The sequence below is a fragment of the Zonotrichia leucophrys genome, chromosome 5, assembly GCF_028769735.1.
Source record: "Zonotrichia leucophrys gambelii isolate GWCS_2022_RI chromosome 5, RI_Zleu_2.0, whole genome shotgun sequence".
Taxonomy (NCBI): domain Eukaryota; kingdom Metazoa; phylum Chordata; class Aves; order Passeriformes; family Passerellidae; genus Zonotrichia; species Zonotrichia leucophrys.
Window position 1 is genome coordinate 34,550,459 of NC_088175.1, and position 25,990 is coordinate 34,576,448.

Consider the following 25,990-nt stretch of genomic DNA (forward strand, 5'->3'; position numbering starts at 1 on the left):
AAAGGTTTTGTTTCTTGGCATTTGGATGGATCAGCTCAGATGACTGTTCAAAGAAGTGTCCAAATGGTGCAGAAGAGGCAGAGAGACTCTGCAGGCAGGAGCAAAGTGTGGCCATGTAGGAGCATAATCTGTCCCTTCAGGCAGCTGCCAGTCCATGGATTTGCCCAGCAGTGTGTGGTAACGCTCTCTTGGAGTTGTTAGGCTGGGAATACATGGTTTGACTTTGGAGAAAAACAGGCTTCTGTGGATGTTTCAGACTAGAAGTGGCTGATCTTGTCAGATCACTCCTAGCCATTGCAGAATGGTTTATTGATATGGAGTAGAAACAATGATTCAGATGGAAAAAAATCCTAGCAGGGAATTAGGAAATCTGTACAGTCTTTCCCCCACCTCACCTTCCAACTCTGCAGCCCCATGTGTAGTACCTGTGTTCTCCAGGCTCTGAAAATAAATGAAAAGTAGGAGAACTTTCATGACTTCTCAAAACCTCACTTGTAGTCAGAATTGGCTGGTCCCTTGTACATGATGTTATGTAATAGAACAATTTGTATCTTGATTTGAAGTTTTGTAAATTAAAATCTATTTCCTTGTGGGAGCCTGCTTGCAGGCATGCATGCATGCATATGAATTACTTTTGTACTTCCTGTTGTTCTGTGTTCACACTAACTTGCTTTGTCTGGAAGCTGTGGTGATGGTTTGACTGTCTTTAGCAGAGATGTGTTCCTTTCTTTAGCAAGAAAGAGGCACAGTGCTTGAGAACTGCATGAAACCTCTTCTTGCCTTTTCTGTTTAGTTTGTGTGGGAGGGTAATTAAAAGGATTTGAGCAGGTCTATAAACTGCAGTGCCTGGAGCTATAGTTAAGCCAGTGGTTTGGTATATGCATTGCTCAACTACTGAGGGAGGTTGAGCAGTGGAGGAAAGCTGATTTGAGCTCAGTGTGTAGGTAAGATCTGGGGAGTGCTGGTGGGTTGAGACAAGTAACTGAGCACTACAGTGAGGTGGTACCTTCCCCTCCTTGGATTGCATACTTGGTTATCCGGTCCATGGATCGTGTTGGATTCCTGCTTCCAGTCAGATTTTGTAATAAGCTGCATTTGGAATTATGTTCTGCTGTCACAGTATGGCTTGGGGAAACTGTATTATCATCCATATACTTATTTGATATTTTTTCCTGATGCTTTTCAGATAGAAAAATGTTTCCATGGTAGCCTTTCTTTTTTTTCCCCAAATCACATTTCACACTTAGTCTAATCCATTCCATCTATGAACTGCTGTTCTGAAGTTTTTTGAGAAATAAAGATAAAATCAACATTTTTTATTGCATTCTATAACACTTTCTTATCCTTTCTTGGATATTCTGTAAGTTAGATTAATCTGCGATAGGCTTTTCAAGATAAACTAATCTCTGGAAAAGGCCTGTATATCTTGAGTTTTATTTATTGTAAGGGCACCTAAAATCTCAGATACATATTCTCTGTTTCTACATATCTAAATAGATCAGTGTATGATTCCTGATGGAAAATACCTTTTCAGGCGGGTATGTTGCTGATTTAGCCCTGCCATTTTATTAAAACTGTCCCTCTGTGGTTCTGGAGTATCTCTGATCATACTTACTACTTTCCCTCTTGCCTGAGGATCAGCAAAGTCTGTTTCTTGTTCTAACATTTGGCTTCAGTGTGCTCTTCTATCCTGGTAGGCATCTAGCTTGGATTCTTCTTTGAAAGATTGCTCCTGTTCCTCTGTCTGTCTGAACTATATTCTTTATTAAAAGTGTGTTCTAGATATGTCATTTCTGATGCAGAGGCACAAAAAACAGTCTTTTATGTTTTCCTTTTCAAGAAAAGAGAATGCTAATGGACCCATTGACACACATGTTTACTGCAGTGAAAAATGATACCAGGCTGAGACACTGCAGAGATGTTGGAAGGTTGGAGGAGAATTTAACATGAAGCAAGAACTTAGAATGAGCAGGGAAAAATGGGATTCAAGCTATTAAGGGCAAATTTAAAATCCTGATTTTAGATTAAAGAAAAAGAAAACAGGGGTGTCCAGGATAAGGAATGGCTGAGAGTTCTGAAGAAAGAAATTGAGGGTTAAGAGCTACCTTAAATCAAGAGTATTGTGCACAAAAAGTAGTTCTAAGAATGTAACATCACACCAGGATGAATAAATGAAAGCGCTGTCATTCAGCACTGTAAAACTGATGTAGATCTCTCTGCACAACCTAGAGTAGAAATGGAGTCCGCTAGGTCATTGTGTCCAGTTTGGAACCATGCACTTAATGCACGCAAGAAATCAGAATTATCTTGCTGAATTGGAGAATCCAGGAGAAAATAGTATTGAAAGTATAATGTTTCATCCAAGACCTGTGAGGAGAGGTTGAAATAATAAGAGGCTGATTAAGGAGCAAAAATTTTTCCCCTGTTAATTGTCTATCTTTTTTGTGAATGAAGCATAGGGAGAACAGCTTTTTGCAGAGGATGCTGAGAAGGAGCATTGGATCTCTTTTTGCATATTGCAGTGTTTCTTATTTCATTTTCTTTTAGCTTAAATACTTCTTTCAATGGACCAAGTAACATTTTATCTTGAATGCATCTGAGTTTAAACTTAAATAGTCCGAATCTAAAACACCAACTGATTATTTGAAAAAAACTAGACATGGTAACCTGGTGGATATTATTTGGCTCTAATTAGTACTATTTTACAGTGCCTGAAAAGCCAAATTTCAAATACCACTGGTAGTCTGCACCTTGTAAAATGTCTAGGATTAGTCTGTTATTTGAAACTAAACTTTTGTAACGACAAATTCATTAAGAGGACAAGATCAGAGGAACTACCCAGGCAAGAAGTTTCCTGCTTCACAAGTTCTTTCTGTTAAACAGATGAGGATGTACATCACAGGGTTTTTAAAATTATGTTTATAGTATGAAATACAGAGAGATAGAGTATGTGGGATAAAGGTATCTGTGCGTTATGAATTTTTATTTAGTATTATGATTTTTAGATGAAATGGTAAGAGGGGGTGATAGTCCTGCACACTTTTTGCTGCTGAGTGAAAGAAATTGTACTTGCTGCGGGGAGAAAAACAAGATGTGGATAAGTGTCAAGGTGACACCTACAGTATAGAAATGTTCTGCTGTTCTTTTGGCTTTGCTCTTTTTTTAAATTATGTAATTATACTACACTGACAATTCAGTACTTCTTTATAGTTTGGATTATATTAAATAGTGCCTAATAAACACATCTGAAATTGGCAGATCCTGTTAGCATAAGAAAATCTTCATTTAATTGTTTTTGCACTTCAGTCTTGGTGGGGTTTTTTTGTTACTTCTTTTGTTCTTAAACAAATGTTGAAATAAGCCAAGTCTAAGGGGAATGAGAAAAATTAGATGTTTGCCAGTATGTGGAAAAAAATCTAATCAAGACAGAGGTTAATTGTAGAGTGATTCACTTGAAACTGATCCTAATGATACTGCCTTAATCAGATTGGTTTTGCCTAAGTATATTTGTCGTAACTCATGTTAACTGTATTAAAATTGGTTAATGAATCCAAAAACCTGTCAGTAAGGAGGGAACTTACAAACTCTAAGGAAGGCTCCCCCATTGCCACATGGCAGGAGGTTCTTGGTCATTGGCTTTAGCTCTTGCGAAGAATACATTGCTCCTAATAAATGTCCAAATTTGATAGAAAGAGATCACTAACTGTTAAATTGCTTGGCAAGTTGAACTGGAAAGTATTTTGATAGAGCCAAATGTGTGATCTCAGGTCTAGAGACCAATATTGTAGATTGCACTTATGGATTCGAGACAATGGTTTTGAATAACACAAGCAGTAGAAGGGGGATGTAGGGGAGGTGATATTAACTGCTGTATGCAATATTAATGGGCTGTGGTGAGTGTATAATGGCTAGTTTGGGGTTCCTAAGATTAGTCAGAAATAGTCTTAAGAGGTTTAGAAGAGAGCTGTAAAAATGCAGGTTCTGGGAAAGTATATATCATTTTAGAGATTTAAGAAGCTTGTTCTGTTAAAGTGTTACTTGAGCAGTTTTGAAGATTTGAACTTTAAGCCTAAATGAAAAGGCATTGGTGAGAGCTGAAAACAGACATTTGGTAACTAAGTAGTTGAGCAATTTATCTGGGAATCATTTGTTCTCATTTTCGCTTTTAATGTATTTGAACCTCATGGATGGTTTTAGTAAAAATGTGTGTCTTTTCTTGGAGAACATGTGTGGTCCTGATGCAAGAAATAGGAGAAAGTGTGTGATCACTGGATCACAAAGCAAAGATGGTAGTCATGATCTGTTAGAGTGCAGCAAGACAGTATAGCAGAATATCCACATTAGATGGAAAGAAAGCAAGGATTGCCATTGAGCTTGCAGATGGAGCTGAGACCTCACGTTGTGGCTCAGGAAACTAAGATCTTACAGACTGTCACGGAGCAATCCCAGTCCAGTTCCCAGTGCCATATTCCCCTCTGGGGGCAGGCTGTTAATATAACCTCACCCAGGTCAGCATGTTACTGGTAACACTTTTGTCACAAATATTATGTAAAATACAATGTATCACAGTAACAGGAATATAAATCTGTGAAATCCATCCTTGTCTCAAGGCATTACCAGCTCCTTTTCTGTCAGCCAAATGCATTTTCAGGCATTGTATTGCATCTTCTTATGCAGTAGTTGTATTACTCCTTTCTTCTTTCTAAATGGTGTATAGATTTTTCACCTGTTGAGCTAATGGTAGAATCCTTCTGAGCGAATGTTGGCTTTGCCACTCTTCCACTGAACATGTTCCTTTCCAGGAAATATGCTAATGTTTTCACAAAGTTTTTTTTTTTTAAAGGACTGCTTTTTGCACCTTCCTTCCCAACCATATTAATATTAGTGGTATTCTTTTTTTTTTTTTTTAACCATGGAAAAGTACTCCTTTCCCCTCTACACTTAACATTGGCTTAGGAAGGCAGAACTACTGTATATCTCTCTTCTCTTGATTCATCACAGTGTAGAAATTCCCTTGTGTTAAAATGTGCTTTTTCCTGCATGTTATAGGTGCAGAGCTGGGCAAAGGCCATGTTTTTAGTGTCTCTAAATGTATGAAAATAGCTATTTACTTTCTATTTCCCTTCAAGCAGATAGCAATCTGGAACTGCAGGCTCATGGAGGGCAATCTTTCCATTTTGCGCCATTGTCAAATGACGTTGGTTGTTTCGTCAGCATGATGTGCAGTTGTGTTTGGCATGAACCTACTCTGAAGGGTGCAAGGAGATTGCTGATTGTCCTGTAACTGTAAGAGTGAGTGAACTTACAACTCTGTGCTTTTCTCACAGACTCAAAGGCACCACTCAGCACTGCGCAGGTGGTCAGTGAACACGTGCAGCATTTGTTGGTTTTGTGCACCATCTGTGTCATGCATCCTTTCTTCTTGATTATCTTCATTTCAATGTGTTTTGGTAGTTGCTGAAGTAAAAAAAAATGGAAAAATTATGTATGCTATTGTTACATGTTCATAACACTCCTCTGAGAAGAATTCGTATATCTTCTGGAGAGTGGCTGGATGAAAACTGGCATGATGAGCCACATGTATTTCATAAAGGGGACACTAAAAAGCCACTAATGAAGTTGTGGGAAGTGGACTCGTGAGTCCTTGTAATTTCCTGAATGCTGTGATTAGCATCCCACAGAGCATTGTAAAACAGTTCATTAATCATAGTCAGCGACAAAGAAGGCTCTGGAATGTCAGCTGTATTGTGCACCTTTTTGTGGTTACAAGATCTTGTGAACAGGGGCCAGAATATTTACAAAAACAAGTATATGTCTGCTGTGATGTGCCACTCTTAGCAGCAGTATGAAAGTATATTCCAGTATACTTTCTGGAATAAAGAATAAATGGAATAAAACTTTTTCTAGTGTAGCAATACTATTAGAATGGGTTCTTAAGTTATTTTGCTGAAAAAATATTTTATGATCTTTGTATTTTTCTGTTGCTTAACCATTCCTGTTTTAAATGAATGTTCATATTAAAAATGCTTGCGCTAATTTTGTCCCACTGGTTCCATTCAAACAATTTATCTAGTTGTTTTCAGTTTGCTGATCTACATGTTTTCTTATTATTTTATAACATTTTATCCTAGTGTTCCAGATATTCCAGGAAACTAATTTACATATACCTGGAATCTCTGTTTTTCAATTAATAAATGTTGCTGTTAACTAACATGTGTTTCTTAAAATGTGTTCTGATTTAAAATGATCTGTATGATGAATCTGAGCTACTAAGCTCCATTGGATGGGAAAAATTAAAGCAGATATTTTTGGAAGTTATTTTGCAAAACCTGAAAATTGAACATTCATTCTAGATCAGTGCTACATTGTTTATTTGAAATGGTATATTTCTGAAAACTGTTCTAAAGCATACACTTGAAGTCAAAAGTCATTAGATCGAAAATAATTCACTGATCCCTTGATTTTTCAGCTAGCAGTTTGTTAGTTTTGGCTCTTTAGTCCAATAGGAATATTCCAGAGAGTGTTCTTAGGATGTGACCAATAATCTCCGAGTTTGGGAGAATTATACAGCAGCATATATTAGAGTGGGCTTAATGTTTTGGTGTCTCACTAGAGCAGGGAGCATAGCTTGAAGCAAGGTCAAGAAAACAGATAACTTGAACTCTGTTCAGAAAATCAGTGGAATGTAGTTCATGCATTCTAAAGGCTTCAGAGGGTATTTTAATATAAGCTTTCCACCTCTTGTTCAGCTTTTTTTCTTCCACATGCCTTTTTGGAGTTCTGATCTTTCAGTCTTGAACTCTGCAAATCCCTTAAATTTGGCAGAACTTGAGGGTTTTTCCATTTGTCTTCTATTGCTTATTGCCTGCTTTTCATTTATTCCTTTGCATCAACTTTTTCGTAATTGAGTAACTGTAACTGTTGTAAACATGTCAGCTAGACATGCAGTGGGTGGCAGAGGGAGTGGGATCTTTTCCTAGTGTGTGCCAAATAGAATGAGTAGGTTTTGTGTGCTTTCCTAAAAATATATGGATTTTCTTAAGATCTCTGTGCACTGAGACTCAAATATCTTTCATAAAGAAGCATCAGAAAAATTAATTGATAGCTTGATGCAGAAAGTAATCAGAACATTGATGCAATTCAGTACTCTTGTGCGTGTATGTGCTCTTTCCACGTAGTTGCTCATTAAGTCATGGCCAACTACTTCCATTGCTGTCTTGGATTTCAACAGTATTCTAAACTCTGCCATTTCTTTAGACATGTTAGGAGCATATATCCATATGCACACAGAAAATAATTTTAAAAATATTTTTTATCTATGCCCTTTTTAGCAGTCATAGTATGATAAATTTTTTTTTCTGTTTTCTGTTTTGTTCCCATCTAGAGTACTTTTTCTAAAATGTAATTTATTCTGTACTCTGCTTAAGGATGTAACTTTTTTTGGTCTAATTCCTGGCCTGTTATGATGAGTAATCAAGTATTTCTTTCATCTAGTAAGATTGTTGTGTTTATGAATTGATTATCTTTCTTCAGCTGCTAAATTTCTCAATTCTGTTTCTCAGAGTGTTCAGTGTTCTTCAAGGCAAGAAGAATTTTACCTTTTTTTTCCTCTGTTCCTCTGGCCCAGTCCATGCAGTCAAATTGTGAGGAGGATTCTAGACTTTTTTGCTATGTGAGCAAGTTTTTATCTTTCTCCACCTGTCATTTAATTAGACAAGATTAAGGAATGAAGTATAAAAATGCGTTTTTCCTAAGCAAACAAGGAAGACAAATTATTTCATAACAAGCTAATAACCAGATAATTAATAAAATGTTGTGGGTTTTTTCTTAATATCAAATATATTGGTTTTGGAATTATTTGGATGAGCTGGTTGAAAAGTGTTTGTGGGAACATAATGTTGTTTTTGTTTATTGTCAGAATTGATTCCCATTCTCCCATTTTTTTCTTGATAAGTCTCCTCAAACATTTTAAAATAACAATTCTCATTTCTACAAAGCTCAGAACTGTAAGTTAGGAATGTTGTGGTGGTGTGTGATTGTAATGATAGATCCATTTTCATGCTTTTTTATTGGTATCCTGACATTCAGTGTGTTTGATCTATTATCTTTTTGGTCAAGCAGAGAAAATTTGAGAGGATGGGGCGGGAGAGAAGAGTCAGCTCAACACTTAAAATATTAAAATGCTCCAAACCAACGAACAATCAAACTAACAAGAAAAAAAAAGAGAAAAAAATAATAAAAAAAACAAACACCGAAAAAGAAACCTTAACCAAACTGTTCCAAAAGTCTGTATTGCATGTGAGAAACCTTTCTCAACAGTACTGCAAAATGATGGCCCATGTTGCTCCCTGCAAATGTGACTCCTTCATAGGTTACACCTTCATCTTAGTTGGCTGCACTTCTGTACTGGGATCAGGTGCTTCCAATTGCATCTGCAGAACTGACTTCCTCGTGTAACTGTTGCTTATGTTGGACACCAGAACGTGCTGTACTTAATGGAACCTCATTATACAGGAATTCCAAAGATGGTCTTTGAGTTAAAAGATCTCTAAGTTTAACTCCTGTTAAACACAACCATGAAAAGAGTTATTGGATGTGTGTTCAAGTATGGTATGTTGAAGAAGAGCCAATGCAGAGATGACCTGATCAATAAACTATAATTAAATTGCCTGTTTTTGGCAAGGCTATTCAACAATTGCTTTTAGAAAAATGAAATTTTGGGGAGAAAAGAGAAACAGTTTTTTTTGTGAATTTGTAACCCCATAATGGAATAGAAAAAACCCCAGAATATATGGTTATTTTTTGTAATGGTAACAGTGTAATGCAAGGTTTCATCTTATCCTGCTCCAGGGCCTGTGCTGGGTCATGTGTACTTCATCATAAGAATAAATTTTCTGAAAAACAGAATCTCTTGAGCTTTTCTGGATAGAACCTATATAGGAATTATACATTATATTTATGACCAAATCTTGGCATAATGTTTTCATTTTAATTATTTTTGTGTGTGTGTGCTTCTCTAATATAGATAGGGGGTGAAAGAAGCTGGAAGTGAGTACATATTGAGATTGGAAGAGCTCTTCCTGTGGTCAGGTAATGAATTAAATACCCTGAATATTACTAAATGAACGTGTGCATGTAGCATTCCATGAAGAGATATGATATGTGTTACGTGGTACAGTATGTCTAGTAATGGATCCATTTAAAGCAAATCAGGGTTGTTTGTTTTTTTTTAAATACCAATGTTGAATTTTTGATCTCCTTTTGAAAGTTTTAGACTTTCATCTACCATCATTGCTGTAAAAGACCAGGTGTATACTAGTATATTTAAAATACATATTCCATTGCATGCTGTTTTAAAAAAGCTTAACTTCTTTTGTGTGGCTGAAATGAATAAAGATCTTTAAGCTCAACTCTGGATCCAAATTATTTATTTATCTCTGGAACCAGCTGTGAAAATCGCAGTGAAATAAACACAGTGTATGATATTTCTCTTCCATCAGTTGCTGCATAGGGAGTTTTTCCTAGGGAAGTCTTATGAAATCAATTAATAAATATTTAGACTGTTTATAAGTGATGTTGTATAGAAGTAGGAAGTAGTGCTTCTTTTTATATGTCATTAGGGAGCCTTTTTGTAATGTTATATATTTCTGGGAAATAATGAGTAAATATTTACAGCCATAAATTATATGCTTTCCACTCTGTTGTTTTTCAAAAGAAAACAAGAATATTTTGCTACATATCTGGTATTTGAAAATTAGCTAATTTAGGCTAATAAACACATCCTGGGCTAGTGCAGTAATAGGATGTGAAATTTTTTAATAAATGTCTGGTTACTCTTGACTGTCTTTCCCTCAATATTGTTGTCTTTAATATTGATTTGAAATATATTTAGTAAGTAGACAGCAAAATTAATCTCACTGTCATATTCTGGTAGCTGTTTTTTAAAGTTTCATTTATTTGAGAAAGCTTGCATCAGTTATAAACTCCCAATATAAGGAAACTGATGTCCGTCACCACTGTGCTTCGGAAAAGTGATGGTTATTTTGTGAAGCAGAATATCTTGCAACCAGACCTGTAAATATTTTAAACTGCTAAAGAATTCTACTGACCATAGCAGAAGGTTTATCATTCACTTGTGGTGAGTAAACACTTCGGTAGTGAGAGGCAAGATAGCAATGCCAGTAGTAATTAGTGGTGCTGCTCTAGGTGAAAATAAAAAGCACAGCATTCTTGTTTAACCTTGGTGTTGTAATTTATTGAAGGATTTTATCACTTTGTTTTGTTCTGAAGTTAAAAAGGAGAAATGTTATCACAAAATGTTTGCACCTCTTCTGAAAGAACTTCAAGGTGAACATTCCTTCAGCCATGCAAGCTGTTTAACTTCATCAAGGAAAAGATTAAGGTTTTACTCCAAATAAATGTAGTGGCAGCTACTAACAGTCTTGAAGTCATTTATGGGGAGTTAATCAACACCTGAAAAGGTGGCTGAACAGACCCTAAAATTTATTTTCAGAGGAACCATATTAATATTATATTTCAAGTTGGTGCCTTTATGAAAAATCTGAAAACAGCCACATGTATGTGGTCCTAGATCATTTAGGTTTATATCAAATTTGAATTAACTGTGAGCAGAGGAGACAGAATTAGAATTCCATCTGAGATTCTGTAATGATATTTTGATTCTTATGTCTTTGCAAACAAGTCGATGTCTGGAAGTTATAGAGGTTGAGAAAAAGAAAATTGTAAAATACAGGTTGTATTGCAGATTTTAAATCTGCAAAATACAGATTGAATTTTACAGATTTAAAATGTATAATTGTTTACAGATTGTAAAGTGCAGTCAGAATTTTGGTGACTGTTTGATTCAGTCTCTGTGAAAGAATATGTGTATGCAGCAGGCAAAAACTGCTGGAGGGCTGGTATATCTGCAAAGGTCAATCGAGCATAAGGAGTCTGTTCTGCAGTAAGAATTCCAAGTGCTAGTTATGTTGATAGTACTGTGTAGTGATGGATGGAATGCAAGGAGAAAATCAGTTACCACTTTATCAGTGTTATTTGTCCAATTTTCAGTTCATGTTTCCTTATATACTACACTTCTGGGGTATCTGAATAGCAAACATAAAGAATTTTTAGAATTTAAAACTTATAGTTCCCTGAACTTTGAAAACAAGTTTTGCTGTTATCTAAATGTACTTTTCCCCCACTCTGACTTGAAATATAATGCTTCATGATTACGTATATTTTAAATGAAGTCCCTGGGTTTTGATGTTTTGGCAGTCTAATTCTTTTCCTCTGTTTAATGTGGTTAGAAAACGGGTGAGGCACTATTGTGCTGAGAATGCAGTGTTGGTATTCGTGGGCTTTCCCCTTCCAATGAGTGTATTTAGCAAATAGTTAATTTATTTGACATCACTTACAGAAATGCATGTAAATGGAAAAAGGAAAAATGAATAGCTTTCCTTTGAACTGATGATTGGATCTGAAAAGATTAGCAAGGATTCAGACTAGTTTTCAGAAAATGAAAATGTTTGAAATCACATAGGTAGTATGGGTTTGTGTTTTGTTTCTGAGAATTCTCTTCTATTGATTGCCGCTGATACTTTGGATGTGTGTGGATGCTTCTGTGAGTGCTGGTTGCAGGATCAGGATCTAAGTTAGGGGTGCAAAGCAGGAACAATAAGTCCTTTGAATACAGAAGGAATTACACCAGCAGCAGCACGTGGCACCCTGTGAGCACTCTTGTTTATTACACAGTTCTGAAAAGTGCAGTCTGCCTGTGTTTTAAGTGAGGTGAGGTTCCTAAATTTAAACATGAACACAAAATGTTCACATGCACGGATTTCATTAGGATAGAAAAGTCACATACAATTACAAGATTTCTTCAATCTTCTTTTCCTGATAGACTGTTTTTTGGAGCCTTTAACTGTGTTTGCCCTAATAATGCTGTGTTAGTTTGTAGGAGAACATAGTAATCACTGCATTTACAAAACTTATTATTGGGATTTTTTAATAAATTTGTTATGGGGGATGGAAAATTCTCTGATTAGAACAAAGTTACAGACAGAATGTTATAAGTTTGTTTCTTCTAAGCTGCAATACTGATCGTTTTATAAACTACAGATAAAATGGTATGTTTCATGTTTTAGTTTACCATCCAAGTATCTTTCATAATTGTTTTTTTTTGTAGAAATGCTTGTGCTGAATCATCTTTCTCCATTTTCACATGACTGGTCACTCATTGTGTCTTCTTTCTATGTTTTGCTGCTGCTTTTCATAAAAAGAAGAGTATGAGAGAAAGCAATATTAAAAGTAAAATTTATTTTCTCTTTAATATATTTAATCTGTATTAACATTGACATTGGTAAGGTTTAGTTTTGAAAAAGTTTTCCCTAAATACTCCAGCAGTATGAGTTTATTGTATATCTGCAGAATTCAGCTCTTGCTACCTACTTCCAAATGCATACACATGCACTGTACCATTCCAGCCAACTCCCAAATAATTGCTTTTGAAATTCTGTCAGTAAAATATTCTCCCTAAGTCTGGTCTTCAGCAAATCAAGTTCAAGATATTAGATATCTTGAAGACTCTTAAGAACAGTATCAGAGCTCTATTAGAATGGGCTGAGTTCTGTTTATTTACTGTATTTTGTTGCAATTTTCTTCACTTTTTTCCTTCGCTTACTGAATTGATTTTCAACTATGACCATGCCTACATAAGAACCAGGCAGAAAAAGTCCTATTTAAAATGGATGTGATCTGAGCTTTTGTCTGTGAAGGCTCCCTGTCCTACTCAAATGTCAGTAGCGGTTATCTGTAGAAGTTGAAGCAAGCAGCCATGACCCCTGTTTTCTGAGCTTCCAGGACTTGGATTGTTCTAAGCCAGATGCAGTGTAGTATCCATGCGTGGATTTTTGTAGAAAGAATATCTTAGTCTGCTTTCTTTAACATATCAAAGTCTTTAAACTCAAAACATTTTAATTGTAGTGACTTTCACAATCTAGTAGTGCCTTCTTAAAATCCTAATGTTTTACATCAACCAGGTCTCCCTAATTCCATGATAAATTAGTTTATAAAACTTAGTCACCTTCTGAAGCAGGACATACCTCAGAAAAACAATGTTCTTTATTTCCCAGTATCTGGTATTAATTGATGTGCCTATTGTTTCTGGGGAGTATTGTAGTTTCCTAGCTGCAAGAATTCTTCTGTCATCTTCTTTGTGAATAAAGATTACAATGTAGTCATCAATTTATGTTCCTCCTAGTAACTGCAAATGCATTTATTTCATTTAACTTTTCCTGCTGTGGTCCTGTATTTAATGTGCTGTAATAATCATCTCAAGCATAATTTGCACTTATGGCATCTGTGTCAAGTCTTTCAGTTCCACTGTGCTTTAAAAATATTTGATACAGTTTTTATGCATGTAAGAATTGGCTTCTCAAAACTTCTGTAGGCTGTCAGTTTAGTATCTTCTAATTAGGCTTTATCACCACCTCTCTGCTTGGTTTATGTGTGTCATAGGAAGCAAAAACTTGGTCATTGATATTTTACAAAGCAGCTTAAATTGTACTCCAAAGTCTTCTTTTCTGCTGATTCTAATGGTTGTGGACTTTGAAATCGCCAGCTCCTTCCCAGCATTTTCTAAAAGATCATCTAGTTTTCTTATAGAATTCTGTCTTTATTCTCAGCAGTCACTTCACCACAGAGCATTCAGTAGTGTTAAACAGCTTGTTATCTTACACAGGTGATATTTTACACCTTATTGTGTAACCTGCCTTCTGTCGTTTAGAATCTCTGCTAGTCTCCACATAAGAAGGATGTCAGGATCATCTATTTATGGGACCATTTATTTTGTCAAAGTTTTCTTGAGGCCCCCTTGTCTTGGGACCCCAGAGTGCTCAAAGTATTAAAAAATTTGTTTGTTGTACTTGTGTTTAGATACAGCACTTTAAGACATGGTTTGGTGGTGGCCTTGGCAATGCTGGGTTAATGGTTGGACTGCATGATCTTAGAGGTCTTTTCCAACCTAAAAACTTTTATGATTGTATGAGTCTACTTGTCTGTCTAGAATATTCTGATTTTACCAAAACTAACTTCAAAAACCAGTGTTTCACTTAGGTTCCTCATTTACCTACTTCTATGTAGATAATAATGTGTATAATGCAGCATGATGGGGTAGCCCCTGCCTTTTAATGTACTGCTGCCATTTGTTATAATCTTAATTTGCAATTTTCAAGTGGGGGAGCAGATTGATTTTCTTGTTTCCTTGTTGCTTTTTGATTTTGTGAGTAACTAGGGGCTAGAGATGTAGATCCTTTATGCTCCCCTTCCTTGTGGAACTGAATTCTAAATGCTATCTGGACTCTCCTTTAAATTCCTAGGAAATTCCATCCTGAGACTCAATTTGCTAGAGCAGGGTTGCTTGCTTAAAAAAGAATACAAAGATTTATAAACCAAAAGCCAATTATCTGTATTTGTATTTACTTGAGCCTTAGCCAGACTCAAGTAAAAAAGAGTGTATGTGTGTGTGTGTGTGTGTGACTCTGGTGGGAGGTAGCTCAGAACCATGGAGAGCTCTTTTAAATTCCGCTATGGGGAATAATGGACATCCTTGATTTTTTCTTGTTATTGTTGCTAAAATTGGCCTGAGCTATTCAGGAATGAAGGAAGCTGAAGGGCTAGAAAAAGCCTGCACTGAAGGTAGGAACAAGGCCATAATACCTACTATAAAAGAGTAGGTGGAAAAAGCCTAACTTGCAAGTTAAGGAATTGTGAGATGCTGCTGTGTTAATGTGAGATACTGCTGTAAAGCTGCTAAACATAGGAGCTGCTGGCCATGATAGTCACATCCTTATTGTAATGTGTTCACCATTACAATAAAGGAAAATACTGCTTTTCTCACAAATAATGAGTTTATGCACAATTATTCTATGAAGGAAATGCCTTTTACTGTGGCTGTGTAGGAAACAGTAAGAATAACGCAATTTTAGGTTTTTCCTACAAGTGCTTGACTTCCAGATTGATTCAAATGGTGATTTAAAATCCTGCATTTTGTGAGTTATTATCAGTCTGAAATACTTGAATGGGATTTCACTAGAATTACCTTTGAGAAAATATGCAAATTTAACTTTTAAGTCTTTTGTTTCTGTAAAGTATTAATATTTCTTTAATAATTACAGACTTTATATGAAAAATTAATTTAAAATCTTATTTTTAGAATGTTTACCTTACAAAAAAAGTATTTTTTGGTAAAAATCTTCAAGCTTGCTTAATTGCTGTAGAAAAAGTTATATATATCTGGGCACAGAGACACAACAATCCCATCTTAGATATAAAAGAAAATAGCTCACTCATTAAAGCTGATAGTTGCTAACACTCACCATGGTTTGACAGGAAATTTATGCATTAGGGATAGTTGTTATAAATAAAAATGGGAACTCTGATTAACAGTGTAAACTTAAAGTATTAAGTTTAAAAGGACATAAAAGGAGCTAAGCAAGAAGCAAATACTTTCAAAGGTGTTTTAAACTCAGCAAATTTTAAACTCATCTGTCATTTTTCTTTAATAATGTGTCATGCCAATTTTGAGAGGAAAAAACATTGGCAGCATTATGTGAGGTTTTGACTTGCAGCTTCGTAGCTCTGTTTTATTCTTAGCCTTACTATTGTACAAAGTGCTTTGAGTTTTTCACTTCCTTCACTTTTAAATAAATGAATAGGTCTTAGATCAGTGGTACACTTGAGCTATGGGGATGGTGAGGATCACATGCAGAAAGCAATTAAATTTTGGTGGCATGGAGCACTACAAAAGCTGTAAACCAGTGTAAATTAGACAGCATGAACCTATATGCTAATACAAGTAAATGGCTTGAATTATCTTGTTAGGTGCTTTTTTTGGGGCTTTTTTGTGTGTAAAGTTCTGTATCCCAAGTAAAAGGAAACTGGACTGCCAAGGGAAATTTTTGCAGGCTAAGATTTGTATATTTTGGCGCAGTGGAATTAAAGTTAAGGCAGATACTTTTTTATCATATGGCAATATTACTATTTGCAATCCCCAGTAAAATTTGTCTTGCTCTAATAAAAGTTCTGCATAAAACATGGTTCCATTTGAACTAGAAAATGGTAATAAAAGAGCAAGTTTAATTATTTAGTTAATGATCCCATTTGGCATTCTTTCCCTGATGTGGCCCACTCAAAACTGTGTTCCGGCATTTCTATCAAATCACCCAGACCCCAAGCCTGCCATGTATAAGAAGAAAGTCTTTTAGCTCAGTTCTGTGACTGTTTTTTGTGTTTTTTTCTCCCCAGCATCTGAATACCATATAGCCTTCACTATGCTTTGATTTTGCAAAACCTCCTGGTTGCAAATATCACTTCAGTTTTCTTATGGCTGCCAAGTGTCATGCATTTTTGCATAACTATTACAAACTCAGCAGCTCTCTCATCTGCCTGTTTTTCATCTTGATTTATAAACATCCAGCTGAGTTGTGAACAGACTGATGTTAAGTTTCCTGGTTATTAGATTTTTGCATGTTGCTTTGATGCCAGCCAAAAGAGAAAAGATCTTACCTCTGATCTTGCTTCTGATGTCTGCAGCCATTAAGGAATGACATGGGGAAGCAAGTGGAAAAGAAAGGAAAGTTTAGTGGAGTGCTGCAGCAGAAACAAGAATGGGAAAGTCAAATATTACCTATTCCTTTCCCAAGACATCCAGATTATTCTACTGATAGGGCACTGCACTTTCCCCGAGAAGTGTACTTTGGTCCCAGATGAGCACTGAAACGGGAGGCAAACATTCTATTAAGTCTGTTAAGAAAGGGATGCACCATTTCTGTTTGTTAACTCTCAAATGACTAATGCAGGGCAGAAAGCCTTATTCTGTTCAGCTTCTTGATTCAACTACTGTATATTTTTGAATGCATTTTTGGTGCTTTAATTAAAAGGGAATAAGCAATTTGGAATCCTTTACTTAATTAAAATCATCATTTCAGTGGCAGTTTCCTTTATCTGTTTTGCACTTACTTGTTTAGGAACTACTTTCTCCTACCTCATGAGCCAAATTTATCTAGGTGGAACTCCTAATTCTCAAAGTTTGTTATGTGTTTATTTACAAGTGTAAAAAAATTTCAATATCACAAATTCTTTCTTTTTATAACACATAAATTATGTCCTTCTAACTTCCATAGTCTGATCTTTTACTTCATTGCTTCCAAAGATTCTCTTCCTGTTTTTTTTTTTTTTTTTTGGAATGAAGCTTCTGCAAGGATTGTCAGTAGATTATTAACTTATTACTGTGGAGGAAGATCATGCTTGATGTTAGAGGTTTGAATTTTTATTTTTCATGAACTGGGGTTTTATTAGAATAGGGTTCTATGGAGTTGACACAGTAAGTAAACAAAAGAAAATAAACCTTTACTATCATGTGATTGTCCTGTTCATTTTCTAAGGTAATTTTTATCTTACAATGACATTTCATTAGTTCAGATTAAACAAAGGTAACTTCTCACTTCCCTGTGTTTCTGGTTAATGTATTATCCTAGTACTTAAAAAGGACTTTAAAAGTGAAGACTGTTTTATCCATTGCTTATTAAAATGAATCCATATATGTAATTTCCTTGGAGGAGAGCATTGTTTCTGTAATTGACTCTTTTATCATTCTAAAAGAAGAATCACCAGTAAGTTTTTGTCTTTTTGACAGAAAATCTTGTATATATTTGTCAAGTACTCTGCTCTTTTTCTTTCAAGCTACAATTCCCTCTTTTGTTCAAAATAACATTGATTGAAAAAAAAAAAAGAGAAATTACTGTATCTTTTTTGAAGCTTTCACATGTAATATGCTACAAGAACTATGAACACTTATATTTAATATTGTATCTAATACGAAGGAGTGCTTATTATTTTCAAACTGTATTTGTTACTGTTGATGTACTGTTGATTTTTTTATCTAGTTTAGAAAAGTAATTACTTCTGATTAGATTCTTAACCCCTGATAAACTCTTTCAAGGTCAGTGTTCTATGTATAGCTTTAGCTTAAAAGCCCCCAAGTGCTGTGGGTTTGGACTCCTGTGAGCCACTGCTGTTGTGATAATTGAACCTTTAGGTGCTCATGTAGCATAAGTTTGAGGAATATTTGGTCTCTGATACTAAAAGTACCTAAATTGGTGTTCTGATAGTTTGTTTTTTATCTCTGACCAGAAGCTATGTAGCTGAAGTAGGATTAGTACTTAACTCCATTGTGGTTTTTGTTATTGTGTGTGTGTGCTTTGGGGTTTTTTTCTTCAAGTAGAAATAAATTTAGTAACTACAGGGGCATAGGACCCTGAATTTGCCATAATTTTTATGTGGTTCACCTTAGGCGTTCTCTGTGTAATTAGCTCTTCAAAGGAAACCAAATGTTTTTTAATTGAAAAAGTGCTCAGTTTTATTAGAGTAACAGTTAGGATAATTAACACTTTAAGTTTTGCAAATTCAGTGAATAGGGAAGAAAGAAGAAAAGGGAAAAAAATGTTTACAAGGTTTTCTCTGCCCACATTATCATTGTGAGTGTACTGTTGCTTCTACTTGCTCACAGTTAATTCAGTGCCTTTAAGCCTTGAATTGCATGAAGAAAGCTTATATTTGTTTGGAAGATAGCAGGAATTTCCTTGAAATTTTGGAAGTTGTATTCTTTCGCTATGGAATATTTTTAAAGAGCTGTTCAACTCATTTGTATTTTGTTTTCTCCAAATTTCCAGATCTGTGATTTTTTCCAGTGATTATTCTGTTGACTTTTAAAATTTTGATTGAAAGCAAGTTCTTTCCAAGGTTTCCTTAACATATTCATAATTTTTATAAATGATAAAAATACATAAATGATAAAATATATGAGAGAATATATTAATATTCTTCTATTAATTTTATTAAAATTAAGATTGTCTTGGCTTTTTTATTTTATTTTTTCCATTTCAAAGTTTTGCCTAATATTTTGAACAGGGAGTAATGCTTAGAGAGGGGTAAACAATTATTTGACAAAACTGCTAAATGGCTGAACTGCTTTAATTGATTATGCAGATTTATATCTCTCATTCAACATGTATAACATCTTTCAGCTGCAAATTTGATGGTATCTGTAAATATTAATGAATCAACTTCAAACATAATTTTGAAGTTGGCAAATATTGACAAGGGAAATTGGGGCCTGGTGAGACTGACTTGAAAAATGTACTCACAAAATCAATACAGAGCCTAAAATATTCTTTGATTTAATTCTTTGGTTGCTAGATCACATTGTATCTTAATCTAGATATAATGAAAAAAATGGTAGTTAATAATGTTCTGATTGAGTGATTGATTGATCTTTGTGGATAATCTGTGATTAGCTAAATAAGAAAACATTAGATTCTTTCTCACTCTTATGATGAAGAGTAAATCAAAAGGAAGTTGTTCTTACAGAATGTGAAATTAAAGGGATTAATTTTTTTCTTTCAAACAGTTACTAATCTCACTGACTGCTGGAATAGTGGATTTACATGTTAACCTCCAACCTCCATGATGCAGTTGTGTTTCCTTCCTTCTGTCACCGACAGGGTAAGCTGTTATTCATATGTGTCACAAAGTTAGGATTTTTAAGAATTTTCTGCTGTTTATGTGACTGATAAAATACATTGTATGTTTGCATGTTGTGCCTTTTAGAATAATACTTTTTACACACCAAAAAGCTGTAAAAGCTATTTTGTTGTAGGAAGGGGACCGGGACACCAGCTGGTTCATCACAGGTCCAGCAGGTCCAGTTTATTGAAGAAAGCATCAAACACTTATACAGCAAATAATAAGCTTATGAATATTCTGTAAGCCAAGCAATCTATTGGTCAAACTATACCATCAACTCTTCCTCATTCCTTAGGGGTTACATCTCTGTTTTCTCGTGTCTCTTTCACTGTTTGTTATCCTACTACAGCTATGCCCAAGGACACGCTATCTAGCAGGTGCAGGACTTGGAATTAGCCACGGCTTTGTACTTTTCCGGTCTCTTTCCAGCTAAACTCCCAACATTATTTTATGTCACAGAATCACATCATAGCTGGCTTTAGGAAGTTTCTTTGGGGATCTTTTAGCCCAACACCAGTGATCAAGGTAGGGTTGATTAGAGTTCATTGCTTGGGTCTTTGCCCAGCCTCCCAGGATGGAGACTCCACTGACAATTTTTGCTGCACTTTCACCAGTGTGTGCTATGTGATGTGCTAAAGACAAAGAATTTAATTTATTGTGACATGTTGTAGAGAATAAACTATCATGGGAACTTTTAATAATGAACTGTTTCTTTGGTCATGAAAAGTGAATAACTAGAAATTGTCCTGCAGATTTATTTGTCTACATATTTTGAATCAATCTTTTCTACTTTCTGCTTTTTCAAAAATTTTGCATCAAACATTTGTACTTATTATAACCACTCTTTTTTTTTTTTTGAGGAATCATTTCCATTAACATCTGATTGATTTATTGATGTGAAACTTCCTTAGTATGCGGGTTTTGGTTTTGTGGGCTTTGTTTTTATTTGTTTTATCTTCATTTTGTTTTGGTTTTATTCGTTTTTTTCTTAATGGTGGATATTTAGACTTGCAAAGGATAAAAATCTAGAAATTACCTAAGTAATTTGTACCACTTTGAACAGCAAGGAGGTAATGTAAAGGAATATAATAAAACAGAAAGTAATATCAGAAATTATTTTGCTTTGAAGCACTTGTTCAGGGCTTCAAAGATTATTATTTTTGATAACAACTCAGGTATTTGTGATAGTTAGGGATCACTGATGGAGGAGGAGGATGCTTATAGGAAATAATTGCATACATTCCTTAATTACCTTCCTACATGATTCTGATTGAACTTAGACTTGTGAGGGAAATTGCACCCATTATTCTCTCAACTTCAGTTTTTCTGCTACACACCAACTTAAGAACTTGAAAAAAGCCATAGCCACCTTGGTTTGGTAATCTCTGTTGTGTCTTTTTTGGAAATTTATTGATGCTACTCTGCTTGCAAATGAATCAATTCTTGAACTGTTGATGATCTCTTACTTTATATTCTACATGTGCTCATCCTGTTGATTTATTTTGGTTGCATCAGTAAATATTGACTTCCTAAAAGAAGAATAAATTTGTCACAAGATTACTAATTGGACATTCTGAATATTTCTCTATTTATTCCTTTGTCTTCCATTCTGAAGGTGTTTTCATTTCAAATTTTTGCAAAGCTGTTTTCAGGTATAAAATACCTGTTAAATTGAAAATAGTTTCTGTGCTACTCAGCTGAGCATTTTACATTAAATACACACTGTAAGCTCCAAAATAATACCAGAATCTTCCCCTGCATTCCCATGCTTTGAATATTTTGTCTGTATTATAATATGTATTGTGCTAAAGCTTCTAAATGAATCTTCAGATGACTCATCTCAAGCTGATAATCTTCCTTTTAGACTTGAGGTTTTAATTCCTCAAGTCCTGTTAATTTACCTTCTTCATAATCTCTGTAAGTCTGAAAAATCATCAAGCTTCTACATTCAATGGCAGAACCTCTTCAGTGAAATTTCAGGAAGGATAAATCACATTGTGTCTTTCTCCAAAGCTTGTTCTGATTGGTTAAGATTTTGTTTTCTAACCAAATGAGTGGGCTGGAGCTTTGACACAGTTAAGGAATTCCCTCAGTACCATCTCTTTCTTCTCAAATATTTAATTTGAGAATAATCTGCAGATTGTATCAGACACATAGATGTATTTATTAATGTACAAATGTAAGGTACTATATGAAGAGCATATCATGCAAATGGCTCAGAGCAATGTGTACAGGTATAAAATTAGACTTTTACAGAGAGAAACACTAGTAAAGAGGGAATTGTGAATGTACGAGTAAATAGTGAGTAAATACGAGTCTGATTATGTCTGCTTATGGCCTCTGATATATGTGAATAGAAGTTAAGAAAAAAGAAGTAAATGTCTACAATAGTAAGTATATATTTGTAATACTATGAATCTTTACGTTCCAGAAAAAGAGGAAGTGGATAGTTTTTATGGGGAGAAAGAATATAAATAAACCAGTGAGCTTGACTAGGAAACTAAATGAACTTAATTTTGGAACTTTTGGAACACAAACATTAATACATGCTCTGTAAATGGGTTTCTGTTCTCTGGTTGAAGAAAACAATAGATATAATTTGTATGTTAATAAAGGTAATTAAAAAGTTATAGATGAATGAAATGCTTTCCAAATTGTTTCCAGTCACGATTCTAAAAATGTTTGCAACTAAATGGGAAAAGGTCTCTTGGGATTGATATATATGAATGCTAGAATTAGAAATAATTACCAGTCCTGGCTTGATTACAGTAGTGTGCAAAGCATGGAAAAAAAAATCAAAGAAATGATGGTTAACAAAGTAGAGGTAGATATAAATGGGAAATTAGATAAATGCAGCATAGATTTGTTATCAAATTTTTTTTGATCTATATTATTTTGGGTTTACTTACTTATTGTTTCAATGGGGTCCATTTACCAATGACATTTACCAATGAAACACAGTTGGGGAGATAATGTGTATGTATCCCTTTCAGCATTTCTTGGCACACAGAAAGCTCTATATTGAGTGAGAGAAGTTGTGGATGAAAATAGAATCATTTGTAGGAAAAGGAAGTAGCTGAAGGGATGAAGCGACAGGGACTTGTGCTGCAAGGAAGAGTATCAACCTGGAGGAGAGACCCTGTTAGGGCAATTGATTACATGTGTTATTCATCTGGGATGTTTTCAGTAGTGACAATGTCACAAAAATATAATCATTTATAATGAAATATAGGTCACAAAATAGAGGAGGGTTCTGATGGGGTCAGAAAAATGTACAAGAGTTTTTTATGTGGTATACTGCAGTGGTAGAATGGGATAAAGTGTAATAACAAAAAAGGGATGAAAAATAACAATTTCTGTATATAAGATAGGAGCTTATAACTTTGAAGAGAGAGAGATGCAAAAAGGTTTGAATGTATTATGTCCTTTTAAAGTGGTTGCTGACTGCCAGAGCAAAGCAGCCATGAAAAGAGAAATCCTGTTTTGGGACACATCACACGAGGCAGGTCCAAGAGAGAAAAGCAAGTATTTGGTTCATACGAGACACCAGCAATGCCCTGTGTTACATGCAGAATTTTGATTCAATTACCATGTAAGTCTTCATAAAGAATGCATTGCATACACCGTGAATAATATTTGTAAGGTTTGCTTATTTTTATCAAACACTACAGAAGGATTTACTTGTTACTTTTGTCCTTTGATCCTTAGTTTTATTTTAATATCCTAAAAGGATTATTTCCTTAGGCTCTAATCCTTTGTCAGAGGCTGTGCCATCACATTATTCTTAAATAGGAACTGGAATCAGAAAGTTGGTTTTAATTTTCATTTTTATGAGAGTACAACAGGCTAACATTACTTAGAGTAGAATACTTTCATTAGAAGGTAGCTTTAGTTAGTGAAATCTTAAAAATATGAAATCTTAATATCTTTTAAGTTTACTTTTAAGAGAAACTAACAATGTTCTGAGCATTCAGTGTAAGTTGTAAGTCTGCTGTAACATGCTTTTTGAGTGTCTCACAGTTAATGGTAAGTCATTGTGATGGCTCTTGGAGTGGAATGAATTTCATGTTTTGTACATTGCACAATTTTAGAAGATGTACATGCTTTAAATATAGTCCCATATATGTTAGCTAAAGTGATGTGTGTGTTTTACTTTTTTAGTAATTTTCTCCTTTTCAGCTTACATAAAGGTACACTTTTTTCCTAGGCCAGTAGGTGGTTGAGCCAAAAGTAGACTTGCTTAGTTTGCTTTGAATTTAATCTAAAATAACTTGCAACTGTACATTGCCAAGAAAAATCATAATGCTATTCTGGGGCTGTAATTCTGTAGGAAGCAGAAATGCACAAGGGGAAAATACACACTGCGTCACTGAATTTACTATTGAAAGCCTGCTTGGAATAGTGCATTAAAAAGAACCTTATTTAAGCTATAGAAGAATTTGAAATTATGTAGTATTGAGCTATTAAATTTTTTATTTCTTAAGTACCTTTTAAAGCTTTAAAATAACTTGAAGGCTTTGTGGGAGCAAGATGAAGAAAGATAGTATTTTTGGGGGGTTTTTTGTTTTTTTTTTTTATTAATAATTTTGTTTTGATTAATCATTTTTGCTATAGCAAAATATTTTTGCTATAGCCAAAATAACTTTGACATAGATGCACATTATTTCTCATTAAGATATTGGTGCTACACTTCAGTCACTTTTAGTTATAATTTTAATCAAGTCTCTTTAGTGTTTCGTTTAGTTGTTTTAACTTAGTCATTCAGTGCGTTCCATTGCAGCGATGTTTTTTTTAACCAAATTTTTGCTGTTAATTTGGCAACAAAACTTTTTCACATTCTTCCAATCAACGGCAGCTTACATGTGTAGTATGCACAATTTGATTTCCCAATTAAGGCTTGAAGCAGACCCTTATTTTAGGTAAATATTCTGTCTCTTCTTCATGGAGTCTAAATGAATTTGTGACACTAACCACATTTTCTGTGCTATGCACTTATAATAATAAATTTTAACTTGAGTTCCTTTCTCACAGTGTTATTTTTCATTCAATTGATGCATTGAACATTATGTATTCCCAATGATTTATGGTAGCCACTATTTACCAGACATAGTTTATTTCATGGCTAATGCTGCAAATTTTGTAGTGACTTTTTATAATAAACCTACAAGATTAAATTAAACCTGAAAAATAGCTTACTGTACGTGATGCTTTCAACTCAGCATTTGCTTTTAATGTTATTTCATTCTTATTCTACAAAACTTTTTCCTGATATTGGTTTGATGTCTTTAGTAGCCGAAGTAACAAATCAATTTATAAGGAGTGATAGAGAACCTCTACATTTAAAACCAAAAAGCATTTATTTTAATCAACATCAATGTGCTGTTTATTTCTCATTATGTAGAGAAAATTTTATCGTTATCTGCAGTCTTTTCATCTTCTCTCTCAGGGAAACAGGAGACTTTTAAAATTTGTATATGGAAGACTTTGCACTGTTAATGTCGTACCAAATTGCGTTATTTCATGGCAGCTAAAAGTTGTGTCTTTGCAAGCATACATTGAGGAATAACTGGAGGTTACCAAGTTCACTGTGGCATCTGCAGTCCCACACTGGTACTGGCATTAGAGCTGGCTTTGATTTACTGCACTGATGGAAGCTGCTGCACGTACTGAGCCTAGCCTTGCCTAGCACCTGAGACTGGCATTTCTGTGGTTGCTAGCTGGGCTCTTATAAATGGGACATGATTTACCTGAGGAGTCAGGTTGAAAAACCCTCTTAACTGTGTGTAGTGATTAAATTTTTTTAAGAAAATTGGCTTGAAAAATTGCTCTAGAGCTGCTGGGAAAAATAGAGGAACACAGTCTTTTTCATTTCATATATCCAGGGTAAGCCTTTTGAAAGAGATAAGAAATTTATTTTTTACATTATTTTAGAGAGTAACATTGTAAGAATGCAGTTGATTGTTCTCAGGATACCCCAGAAAGGAAACAAGAACTAATCTAAAATTGAAGGAAAAAATTAACTAATTACCATTATACTATGTAATGTATTTATGCCCTGGAAAATGCAAGTTTATGGGTAAATCTAATCAAATGTAAGACAAGAAATCATGCTAAATCTCATTGGATAACTAACTACTAAATTAAAATTCATGGCTTTCTCTGGTAAAATAAAATGAACATAATATTCTTAGATAAAGGACCTTCACTATATATTTCTAACATAAATTTATAACACTAAGAACTGCTATTTAGGTATTTTTCTGTCTCCTGCTTAATAAAATACATTTATTGGTACTGCTCTGCCCCACCTTTTGGGTTTGATGGACTCTTATTTAGATGTTCAGTGTCAGATGGTGTTGATAACCATGTTATGATCCATGACAGATTTGAATTGCTGCATTTGTGG

The 25,990-nt window shown here is 34.6% G+C and overlaps 1 protein-coding gene across 4 annotated transcripts in view; it reads left to right on the top strand.

Moving 5' to 3' along the window:
- FUT8 (fucosyltransferase 8) overlaps window positions 1–25,990 on the top strand; it is a 97,837-nt gene that overhangs the window by 22,811 nt on the left and 49,036 nt on the right. For 3 of the 4 annotated variants that reach the window (XM_064714476.1, XM_064714475.1, XM_064714478.1), the window contains exon 3: window positions 19,469–19,563. The gene's annotated coding sequence lies outside the window, so the exon portion shown is untranslated. Of the gene's footprint in view, window positions 1–9,071; window positions 9,091–19,468; window positions 19,564–25,990 lie in introns of those variants that run through there. The other variant, XM_064714477.1, reaches the window with a different exon arrangement.